Source organism: Leptinotarsa decemlineata, unplaced genomic scaffold (assembly GCF_025532065.1).
Source record: "Leptinotarsa decemlineata unplaced genomic scaffold, Ldec_3_MD MMD2_tig00026307_RagTag_RagTag, whole genome shotgun sequence".
Classification (NCBI taxonomy): domain Eukaryota; kingdom Metazoa; phylum Arthropoda; class Insecta; order Coleoptera; family Chrysomelidae; genus Leptinotarsa; species Leptinotarsa decemlineata.
The window spans coordinates 3,098,664-3,111,821 of NW_027412681.1; the positions used below are offsets into that span (position 1 = coordinate 3,098,664).

Consider the following 13,158-nt stretch of genomic DNA (forward strand, 5'->3'; position numbering starts at 1 on the left):
GCTCAACTGTAGTTCTCCAATCAACATGCAGGTGGGTCCTAAAATAGTACAAACCTAGGATCTCTTCTGTTGTCCAAGTTGATTTACCAAACGATTTCCCACAATGACCAATTTTTTCATATACCTGGACAGTTTGAGAGTCCTGATATACGAGGTTGGTCCAAGAAGTACCGCTCCAACAGAGAAAACATAAAAGTTTTCGAAAAAAATGTATTTATTTTTTAACATAATCTCCTTGGAGCTCTATATACTTCTCCCAGAGACGTTCAAATAACTACCGCCATCTTTAGATGAAGCCGGGTACTTCAGGGACTACCCTGGTATGTGAAATGTGAGCAACAATATACAGTGTGGTCCACTAACTGTGCAACAAATGGGAACTTTTTTATTATCGATTTCTCAGAAAATTTTATTCTTGACAAAAGTTGGTGCATGGCGAGGCATTTTTAATCAAGGACAAATATGAAAACGTTTTACAGGCAAGTTTTAAGAAGCCACACTATCAAACTACAGTATTTTTTTAGGGCGTATGTGGTTTTTGTTCATGGCTATCCGCGATAGATTTTGGATTGTTTTTTGTTCTAGTTGGCATTTTTGTCAGAATAAAAGAAATTCATCACAAAATCGCAGATGCTGGTCAGATGTCAACCCAAATTTTATTATTGACAACAAAAATCAATACTATTTGAAAACGAACGTTTGGTGACAAATGACAAATTACTAGATCCGTTTTTTTTTTTCGCGAGAATTTGAATGGTGACAGATACCTACTTGAACTTTTTGGAAACTGAAACAGGAGAGTTTTTGGATGATATGGTATCAGAAGAACGGCAAAAGTCATGGTTCCAACATGACGGATGTCCTGCCCATTCTACTAGAAATGTTTCTCAGTGGCTGAATAGGACATTTCGTAATGAATGGTTAGAACGAAATACCGATCCTCAATGGCCTCCTCGTTCTCCAGACCTCACACCTCTAGATTATTTCTTATGTGGATACTTGAAACAAAAAGTCTACAGAGATCGCCCCTTCAATAATGTTGGTGAGGTTGAAACTTCAACACGAGTTCATTGCAGAAATATTGCCGCTGATGTGTTGCGATCTACATTAAACAAATTTTATGAGCGAACAATTAGATGCATCAAAAGAGAAGGTGGACATACAGAGACGCTTCGATAATTTTTATCGTTAGCACCTGTTAAGTTGTTAAGTTACCTACTGTATTATTCTGTACTATCGCTTATTGGTTCTTTTTTGTTCATGGCTATCCGCGATAGATTTTGACAGTTTATTCATATGAACATTATACTTAGTAGAGTATTTGCCTCGTTGAAAAGAGTATTTTATATATTCTAGAGTTCTGTTAAATATCGTTGCAACAAACATGAAGTTGACGGTCACCTAAAAAATACAAATCCAAATAAATTTTACAAATACACTTTAATTTAATAGAAAATACTCCAAACTGATTTGATTGTGGCTACTTCAAATACATATTGAATCAAAATAGTAAAAATATGTATCATACGGGTTATTTCAAAATTTTCCAAAAGAAAAAAATTCGAATTGCAGGCCATGACTTCGTATCTGAACATAACTTTCAATCCCAAGCAACTTTTCTCTTCAACATATTTCTATATTTTTTGAAACATTTTTTGGAACATGGACCAACTTTTGTCAAGAATAAAATTTTCTGAGAAATCGATAATAGAAAACTTTCCCATTTGTTGCAGACTCAGTGGACCACACTGTATACAGTTTTTGATATTTTGTCAAGTTGCTTTCCTTCCCCCTCGTTATTCATTTTTCAATTTGAGTCTATTTGCGGCAGTCAAGAATCACGCTCTCCGACAGAATCATTGCAAATGAAGTCTATTAAAATTCACCAAACTTCATCGTTATATGTGGCGCCCAACGTGGGGCCATATATGACGATGTTCAGAATCACATCTCATTAATCAATGCAGAAATTATTGTCGATTTCAGGAGATTTTTGTCCAATACAACTAATCAAAATTTTAGTGAACTACCATCGTCTTTCGAAATAATATCTTCAAATTTATATCCTCAGTCTCCTCCATCCTGCGACGTGACCAACAACACTCTCGGAAGGACCCGTCCAAGGCCTAGAGACAACTCCTACTCAAACTTTGCTACATTGAGGCGGGATCACATCATAGCCGACTCGATCCCAGGACCCGAGAGTTGTGTTTAAATGCAGCGCTGCCGACGCAAATTTCGCGAGTCGGACACAGATGCCAAGTGTACTACTTTATCTGAAAACAACTGAAACCGCGTATCTCCCACATCTAGTGAATAATTTTTCGGCGCTCCTAAGAAAGTATGATGCTAAGTACCGTTTAGAAAATGAGGGACAGTTTTTTCTCAGAAAGAGCACTTACAAATTGTAAAAGCTATTACTAGTAACATCTTGATCAGTTCCAGGAAGATGTGAACTTCACTAGTTCGGACTTCCATTGTTACTATAAAAATGATTTCGAATCCCTGAAACAACTAAAGAAGAAGAATTGAAAATGACTAGCTGAAAATAACAATTATATTAACCAAAATAAACCTGAAATGAAAAAATAGTGAAATAAAATACAAGTAAAAATCGAACAATTGAATAAATAAAAATGAAAAACGAAAATAAAAATGAAAAGTGGAGAGATTCCAAGTCATGTTAGTTCACGACGTTTCGATTGTTAGTATCTACAATCGTCTTCGGGTGACGACTGGACTGATTCCTCCGAGAGATGACTATTTATAGGTCGTTCGAGTACTTTCACTTATCCCCGCTTTCCATTTTCCGCTTCACTGGTTTCGTGGGAGATGACCGTTTTGGCGGGAGTTGGCCATTTTTCGCTTGATGATGGGTTTTCATATGTTGCGTATTTCTACGCTGGCTTGGCTGAATACGTTGTTGGACAACATGTATGCGGCTTCCTTGAATTTTCTCCTAAACCAATGTTCCTCTCTGTGCAAGATCTCAGCTTGGGACCACTCGATGTTGTGTTGATGAGTCCAAACATGGTCTGCTATACCTGATTTGCTGGTTTCCCCTCGCTGTGTGTGTTTCTTGTACTCGGCAATGCGAACATTCAATGGCCTCTTAGTTTCACCAATACAGGATTTTCCGCACTCACAGGGTATCCGGTAAATGCAATTCTTGGAATCGCAGTCCGCGTTTGGTGGCCTGGTTTTCGTGAGACTGCTAGGGATAGTGTTACCGGATCTAAGGCAAGTTCTGATGTTGTATTTAGAACCAATTCTTCTTCGTCAACATATCTCAACCAGACTCGAGATATGTTGACGACACCTTCATAATATGGAACCATGGGAATACTGAACTAGACGCCTTCCTGAAACACATCAACAGCGTGAGACCTTCCATCACTTTTACAATGGAGAAGGAAATCCACAATGAATCGCCTTTCTTAGACGTTTTGGTGAAGAGGACCGACACTAAGTGGGAAACATCTGTATACCAAAAACCCACTTATATGGGACAGTATCTTAATCACGAATCCAACCACCATCAATCGACTGAAAGAGGAATCATCAAGACTCTATTAGACCGTGCTTTTGGGCTTTGTAATACGAAGGAATGTCTCGAGAAGGAACTAGACATCATCAAAAAAGATCTTCAACGGAATGGCTACTCCAAAGTGATGGTAGAAAAGACTTTGGCTAAAAGACAGCATGAGCCTCGCAAGGAAGAGAAGCCGTCACAACCAATGCTTGCACTTCCCTACATCAGAGGATTATCGGAGAGGATCAAAAGAATTGGTTCCAAGTACAACATCAGAACCTGCTTCAGATCCGGTAACACTATCCGTAGCAGCCTCACGAAAACCAGGCCATCAAACGCGGACTGCGATTCCAAGAATTGCATTTACCGGATACCCTGTGAGCGCGGAAAATCCTATATTGGTGAAACTAAGAGGCCATTGAATGTTCGCATCGCCGAGCACAAGAAACACACACAGCTAGGGGAAACCAGCAAATCAGGAATAGCAGACCATGTTTGGGCGCATCAACACAACATCGAGTGGTCCCAAGCTGAGATCTTGCACAGAGAAGAACATTGGTTTAGGAGAAAATTCAAGGAAGCCGCATACATGTTGTCCAATAACGTATTCAGCCAGGCCAGCGTAGAAATACGCAACATATGGAAACCCATCATCAAGAGAAAAATGGCCAACTCCCGCCAAAACGGTCATCTCCCACGGAACCAGTGAAGCGGAAAATGGAAAGCGGGGATAAGTGAAAGTACTCGAACGACCTATAAATAGTCATCTCTCGAAGGAATCATTCCAGTCATCACCCGAAGACGATTGTAGATACTAACAATCAAACCGTCGTGAACTAACGTGACTTGTAATCTCTCCACTTTTTATTTTTATTTTCTTTTTTCATTTCTTTATTTTTATTTATTCAATTGTTCAATTTTCACTTGTATTTTATTCCACTACTATTTCATTTCAGGTTTATTTTGGTTATTATAATTGTTATTTTCAGCTAGTCATTTTCAATTCTTCTTTTTTAGTTGTTTCAGGGATTTCAAATCATTTTATATAGTAGACAATGGAAGTCCGAACTAGTGAAATTCATCATGAAACATTGTCAATCACCTTCAAACAAGATATGAACTGTTCTATCAAATTGACTATCGAAAGCTGTAGAAGTTCAGCTGCTAACTGAATTTACAACCGACTGATTCACAGGCCAACAAAAAAAATGTTTTTAAAAACTTTGTTTACTTTAATAGCTGATTTTTATAGATTTTTGTGTGCTGAATCCAAATCTGGTCTTAGTTTTTTGTATCACCCATAGTTTTTGAGAAATTCATTTTTTAAATAATTTAAAATATGTATGGTATATGGTGAAATTTATGAAATACTACGTTAAATCACTATCATGGTTTTTATTTACAATAGGTTACTTGAAATAATGATACAGTCTTGTAATATAGATTTCACTAGTCAGATGGAATTGGTTTATACCTCCTTTCTCTTTTTTCTTTGAAGTTTCTTGTGTAGCTTTTTCTGCGATGAGTGGCTTGTTGCTGCTGCTCTCTCTTCCTGTACACATATATGCTAGTTCCAACTGCCAACAAGTTATTTTCTTTCAATCTAGATCCAAGCAATTCAGCTTTTTCTTTTGTTAACCATCGTGCCCTACTGGTCGGATGACGAAAATTAGGTTAAGGTAGCTCATTACCTTCTTGTTTTTCGAGTTATGGCCAGTAATATTGATACTACAGAAGTAGCAATCCTCAGTGTGGTTTCTAGGTTCCCTCCATACCATAGGAACAGCGTACTCAAAGGCCTTTTTCTTCTTTTTTGACCATTTTCTAAGATTTTCAACACAAACATAACGTACCTCATGCGTGGCCCAAGATTTATTCTGATCACCGAGTTTAATTCCAAGATATGAGAAATAAAACTTTTTCGTAAAGTCTGTAATTTTTTTTGGGTTTTTTAGTAACAAACCCACTACGAATATAACAAAAACTGTCAGCAGAGTTCTTACAACCGCGCTTAGACATTTTTATGAGCACATGTACTGGAAACCAGGAAGTAAGGTTAGGTTGACAGTAAACAAAACATCAGCTGTGAACAGAACAATATAATTCTTTTTTTTCTGGACAGTAAATGTGTTTCAGCAGTGCTGCCAACTCTTCTACATCCAGAACAAATTATTTTACAATTTTATTCGTAGTATATAAATAGTTAAATTCTGTAATGAATTAAAAAATTCGATATATTGATGTGCAAATGTGAAAAAATGGAAGGTGATACGGCTAAATAAGTGTCATATTTGGATTTAGCACCATAAAAACCAGAATAAAGTGTTTTGAGTGAAAAAAATTTTTCATCGTTGGCCAGGGAGTGGGGCTTCATTTCATAGTGTTGAATAAAACCTAGAAAGTTCCACTGCATCTGAGTGGAGTTTTTTTTCGATGTTTAAATTTTTAAATAAATCTCAATAGTTTCGGTACTATTGAAAAGTAAGATGAAATGTAACATTGGTTTTTTTCATAGAACGGTTGCTTTTTATAATATTCCTCACAAAAAGGTACCGAATTTTTTCCACAGAATTCACTATTACGCACATATTGAAAATTCAAATCATAAGAATGATATTCCATTCTGAAACTGAAATGAGTCTAGAAATATCATAGCTATCATAAAATGAGTAATAACCTATATTTTCATGATAAAAATGTCTACAAAGAATTTTATTTCGGAACTTCATAAAATATAACAGTCCATTCCAATGAATCAAGGAAGAGCCTCTTTGATAAAAATCTGAGATTTAAAACTCAAAAATGTTCAATGAATCTGAAAACACGAATATATGAATGAATGTTGCTTATGGATATAGTCACCCCGAAAATTTTTTAGATTGTCCTATTGTCATATTCTATTTCGTTTGCATAGCTGATTTTGTTTTAAAAAGAAAAAATGAATATGAATAATCAGAATATTCAATTGAAAACGTCATTTTTTCTTGGATTTGTAGGTAGTGGTTTATTTGAATTGCTTCCTGACGTTTCGCTCGCACGAGTGTCTAGCTGCCTCAGTGGTTTATACATCCTGAGTTGATATCTTCGATGACTGGTTATTACGACGGTGTAACACGTATTCATGTTGAATCCTCAGTTAGTTTGGTGTGCTTATACCTGTACCTGAATTAGGTAAATTGTCAATAACACTCGTTGACCCTTTTCTACCCGCCGCCATGCTGTTTATTATATTGGACTTCTTAGAATGGAATTCCATATACTATTCAGTTTCACAGATTCTTTTTTTCTGTTGAAATTATATGTGTGTTCGTGGATTGCCTCCCCTAAGCAACCTTGATAGTCTGGAACAGACTATCAAGGTTGCTGTCTGGAACAGACAGAAAGGTTCGTAGACAGCCATCCTCAGTTCAATGAGGTTAGAACCTAGCTACCGTACCCTTGTAGCTGATTTTTGTCAGAAGTACGAATGGGTTCATAACTAAGAGATGGTGGCGGTATGAAAATCCTACGACATCAGGGGTACCCCTACCACACTGGGTGGGACGGATGAAAAATTTGTTCATCTGTTAACAGGGGACATGATTGCCTCATTCGACAGAGTGTCGGGGTCTTCTATATCGGGAGGGGGGGTCATCTACAGTGTAATCAATAGCTTCACCAACTAACGGGTTTCTGCGCAGTCAAAAACTCGCCGATTCCTCGACTGAATGGACTGCTTGGTGGGCTGCAAATCTCTGCATTTGGCTTCATTCTGCGTGAATCACGGAGCATTCACGATCATCCGTATTAGCTCATTTTGTAATCTCTCCTGAATGGAGATGTTAGACGCCTGAAGCATACATGATGCCAGGCTTGAACACCGTTTTATAGATCGTAATTTTGTTTTTCAGGCTTAGTTTGGATCGTCTATTGATCTTTGTTTTCACAGTTATGATTGCGGGTTCCAGGTGAGCCTACAGTCTATTAGATGACGGAAATACTTTACCCTCGCTTACCAGTCGATCTCCCTTCCAGAGATCCTCACTTTCCCGGCCGAAGAAGATATCGTTCTTTCTATGGTTATCGCCTGAGTCTTTTCCAGGTTCACTCGAATCTTCCATTCGAGGTACCAGTGCTCAAGGTCGTCCAATGCACGTTGCGTGTAGAGGATCCCGGGTTCCCGACTCATGGAAGATGGCGTATAGGCGTATAGAGATATCTTCACACGCTCGGATGAAGAAAGGTCGAAAAGTTGTCTCTCTTTCATAGATACTTCCACGGGAGGTGTTCAAGTGGCTTGGCACATTTGATTCCACCAAGAGTGGTACATATCAGAAATACGCGACAGACTATGGCTGCTCATCTTTTTGAAATTCAACCTAGTACACTTCATTATTTGAAAACTCTTTCATTTGGAAAACTGCGTTTATGTGCAATAAACTTCCTGATGACGTTTTCCCAAATTAATTTAATCTCTTTTGGTGGTTCCGATGTATACCTTTCCACAAGTGAACGGTATGCGATAAACCGCTGCTGCTGATAGTGGGTTCATTATGTATTTTGGCTTCGTTGTATTTCAGCCTTCAGCTTCAGGTCGGTCAAAGGCAAAACAAAACCACAATCAGCAGCAGGAGTTTGTCGCATACCGTGCACTTGTAGGAAGGTATATACTGAATATGTGTAAAACATTCAAGGAGGTGATTCCTCATCGGAAAAAAGATAGGATCTTTCATATAAAGAAACTTCATTGGAGCATCCCTTGTTAAGATACAGCCCCTTAAAGAGACATTTTTTTCAGAAGCACCGAAGAAGTTAAAATATTGAAATTGACCTGACGTTTTGTACTACCAAAAAGACACTTAGCCAGGAATTTATTTGGTTCACCCCATGGTTGTAAGGGGTGGAAAACGCAACCCCTAAAATTTATTTCCAATGTAACTTTTTGTCTTATCATTTGTTTACTATTTTAAAATTTATTTCCGATAGCCTGTTTCATTCTAAACAGAAAATGTCTCTTCGGTTTTTTGCCTAAAATAAACCAGTTCGCAGCAAAAAATTATTTTACGAACAACTACAGAGATACATCGTCATAAATGCGAACTGGATTCATTGTTATTTTGTAGTTAGAACCTGCATTGAACGATTGCAGGGTAATAAACAAAACTAATTTATTAATAACAAAACACACAACATGCAGAAATCATAGTAAATGTTCAATATGTCTACCTTCAGACATTACGCATGCGTCTAGATGTCGGTGCATTGAGCCACGTATTCGCTCAAATATTCCTGGAGTCTCTCTGATTAACCTGCACGCATTGTTGATGCGTTTCCTTAAGTCATCTACATCGCGAGCAGGAATACGATGAACCAAATGCTGTAAATGACCCCAAATAGAGAAATCGAGAGAATTGAGATCCGGGGATCGAGCGGGCTAGTTCTGTGGTCCTCCTCGACCTATCCACTGATTTGCATATGTTTCAATTAAATGCTGACGTGCTACTTGACTAAAATGGGCGGGAGCCCCATCATGCATAAAAAACATATCCCTTCTGACGCCCAAAGGAACTTCATCCAGCAGTACTGGATGCACTTCTCTTAAAAATTGAACTATGCCTCACCATTTAATCGAGGAGGTAGAAAATGAGGCCCAATTCAATCATCCCCAATAACTCCGAGCCACACGTTAAGAGAAAACTGTTCTAGATGGTTAGTTTCGACAAGAGGGTGAGGGTTTTCATCAGCCCATATGTGGTGATTATGAAAATTAATAATCGTGTCCCGAGAAAAACTATATTCAAGACGGTTCGGAAAGTCTCGCGGTAACAGTGCCTGTACTCGTTGCAGATGGTAAGGGTATAAGAGTTGTTCCTTTAAAATTCGAAATACCGTCATATGATCAACATTTAGCTGGAAAGCAATCTTTCTAGTACCGGTAGTAGTTTGTTCTTGAATCAAATTAAGTACTGCTGTGGTGTTCGTACTTCTGGATGGCGACCAAAATCCTGCGTTCTTTTGTCGAATGAACCATATTCTCGTGATCGTTGATGAAGTCGAGCAAATATTCTATCTGAAGGATGCTGCCGTTGAGGATACATTTCAGCATATCTTCTAGAAGTTTCTAACCAATTTCCCTGTGACAGACAGACCGTTAACGTAATGCATATCAACCATTTCCTCATTTGTGTATGCCATTTTAATAACAAGTGAATTATCAAAGTAACAAATTAAGAACAGAACAACAACACACAATTAGTGTTGATTCAATTTCGAAAATTCACAAACTGACAGCGTCATACCAATTTAATTGTCATTATCGCTAATAGCGACCTACCAGATAGATTAGTTTCGTATTTTCGCATTTATGACGATGTATCTCTGTAGTTGTTCGTAAAATAATTTTTTGCTGCGAACTGGTTCATTTTGGGCAAAAAACCCAAGAGACATTTTTTGTTTAGAATGAAACAGGCTATCGGAAATACATTTTTGAATGGTAAACAAATTAATAAGACAAAAAGTTACATTGGAAATGAATTTTAGGGTTGCGTTTTCCACCCCTTACAACCATGTGGTAAACCGAATAAATTTCTGGCTAAGTGTCTTTTTGGTAGGACAAATCGTCAGTTATTTAGTTACACCCTGTATATCGGAACTACCAAAAGATGCATGGGAATAAGGCTGAAGGAGCATGAAAGAAACTACAGACTAGGCCAAATTGATAAGTCGGCTATGATAGAACACCAGTGTAGGAAACCACACGATTCTGTTTCAAAACACTAAACGCAGTGTTCCCGACCAAGGATGCTATAGCCGAATGGTACAAGAAGCAATATAAACCCACAAACGCACTAATAATTTCAACAGAAAGAAGAAGCTGTGAACCTTAATCGGATATAGAATCCCACTCTATGAAATTCAAGAATAGCAAACAGCATGATGCCACGTAGAAAAGGATCAATGAATATTATTGACAATTTACCTGATTCAGGTACAGGTATTATTACACTAGACTACCTGAATCAACATAAACACACCAGGTATAGGTATTAGCACACCAAGCTACCTGAGGAGACAACATAAATACGCATAACGCAGTCGTAATATCTAGTCATCGGAGATATCAACTCAGGATGTATAAACCCCTGAGAAAGCTAGCCACTCGTGCAAGTGAAACGTCAGAAAAAAATTTCAAAAAATCCACGGCCCTCTGAGAAATACTGACACTGAAAATATCGGCGAAGGCATTGATAATTATGAGCAATTCGGTAAAAATTCGAAACCAGGTAGGTCCATCGGATCCACTCAATCAGTGTTTGATCAAATTATAAGCTCATTCAAAAATGCTGGTTAGTATCATCACTCACTGCTGTTTTCAATTATTTTTACTGGTATCAATGATAAAATAAGCCCAGTTTCAAAAATATATTCATCCTATGAAGTCTCTTCTCCAGATCACACATGTCACATAAATTCCTCAAGTGGAAGTGATTGCAGTCTGAGCGCCCTTCCACATGTAGAGCTTCACGTCTCTTGCTCCCGAGAGAGACAGGAAGGCTCTTAGCGTGAAACTGCAACGAGTCCAATGGAGCTTCCAGACGAGGAGCTGGAGTTGCCACGTCTAAAGAGACGAAATCTTTCACGTCTCCAGCACCTCGAGCCGGGAAGCCACGTCTCCTCCTCAAGAAGGTGAGGCAGATTACGTTGTGGAGCTGCAACCGACCCGCTCTTTGGGATAAAAGTTTCGATCGAAATGAAGTCGTTAAAAGTTTGATAGAAGTCTAAAAGGTTCTCAAAGTGGATTTCGCAACTTCATCCATCCCATTCTTGATCGTTGACGTTTCTGTCTTCGAGATTTGTGCGCTCCATTCTACGACTGACCTCGAGGACTAATACCTGTCATTGGCATCGCTTTAGGCTTTGCCAAACAAAGATTGAAGACCTGGATGGCAAGGAGATTTATGGACTTCTGGCAGAATCTTCCAGGACTGACTCACTCCAAGGTGTTTATTCACCCTTCGAAGCTTGATACCAAACAGTTGTTGGACTACAATAGGGATGAACTACGATATCTAACAGTCCTTCTCACAGGCCACTGTCATTTGAATCATATGCAGAGACTCGGACTGTCGGAAGACAGTGTGTGTCGCCTGTATTTGGAAAATGATGGAACAGCAGTGCACATACTTTATGCCTGGCCCGCTGGGGAGCAGATCAGGTTTTAAGACAGTTTTTAGAGCCATAATGAACCCTTGCGAGTTGCGGTGGAGATCGAATAGGCCCACTCACTTTAGACCTAACCTAACATAATCCAATATATGAAGTTTGTGACTGTGCCATAAGTGTCAAACATATTTCATCTGAGTGAACCTAACCTAACCCAACCTCATAGGCGGTGAGTAGGAGAAATAAACACTCCTCGTAGGAGCGAGAGATGCGAAGCTCCCCGTGTGAAAGAGCCCTAACAAGTATTTGAAGAAGGTGATATATATATAATCACGTAGACAGATCTGCAATATTTGTCCGGAATGAGATGTCTATACACTGGCAATTGCTGGGAGGAGCAGAAATTGTTGTAGAACAACTCTAATAGTTCTGGCGTTGCCAAAAGATGTTGCCAATAAACAATATTCCTATTTATTTCAGTCAATAATTGATCCTTGATGAATTGTGATAGCGATACACAATTTTCTTCAAAACAAATAAGTGAGGTTATCGCAAAAAAACTATGAGTTGTGTTGACGTCCGTTGCCGTATTTGGATTGTGTCGAATCTAGAAAATTTCCTTTGCTAGTAACTAGTATATTCGTTATGTTGTTCTGTTCTCCACTATTTGTATAGTTCATTGAGCGCTGTGTGAAATGTGGAGAAATTTTTTGTGTAGGTGTTTGAGTATTCACATGAAAATAAATTTTGTTCATTTACAAACTGACGAGCATTAACTAGCAACAAACATCACTAATAATTCAAGACCCTTATATATCCACAAAAAAATCGAAGGAATTGGGTGGAACATTGATACATATACATACATAACCTAAAATAATGTTGCACATCAGTGTCATCACCTTTCACATCTACGATCTAACCTTTCTGTTCACTTCATCACTACTCGACAATGTACTATAAGATGATCGGCGGTATTGACGGTTTATAATTTTATATTGGAAAAGATATCGAGTTTACTGTATTGGTCAACAGATTCACATGAAAATTCCACAAGTATGAGTCACTACACCAGTGTATAGGCATCTGAGTCTGTTTGAACGGGACCCACATCGGACCCCACATTTCTGGGACTACCGCAATGTTGTGAATCGGCTCGACTGACATTTGGTCATCAATGAATTAGCTTTTTTAATTTTTTGTTAGTTGTGTGTAGTCATCAAACAGATGTGGTATACTGACAGTTGGTAATAAGCGTCGACAACTTATAATAACTAACATTTTCAAGGTCTTACTCTGAATTTGTATGTTTGCAAACCCCCTACAATATCGTCAAACTTTCCTGACTGATTTTTCGAAAACCACTCCGAACTCTTGTAAAGTGCTTGACTACTGTACAAACTCTGTAAATTTTTGATGAATTGGTAAGAAAAAGCCATTAAGGTATAGGAAACCGATTTTTTGCCAAAGACACTTGTTTTTTC

General features: G+C 38.3%; 1 protein-coding gene across 1 annotated transcript in view; it reads left to right on the forward strand.

Annotated features, from left to right (window-relative positions):
• The window catches only part of COX8 (Cytochrome c oxidase subunit 8), a 324,402-nt gene that overhangs the window by 159,178 nt on the left and 152,066 nt on the right, over positions 1 to 13,158 (forward strand). The gene's annotated exons all lie outside the window — the stretch shown is intronic.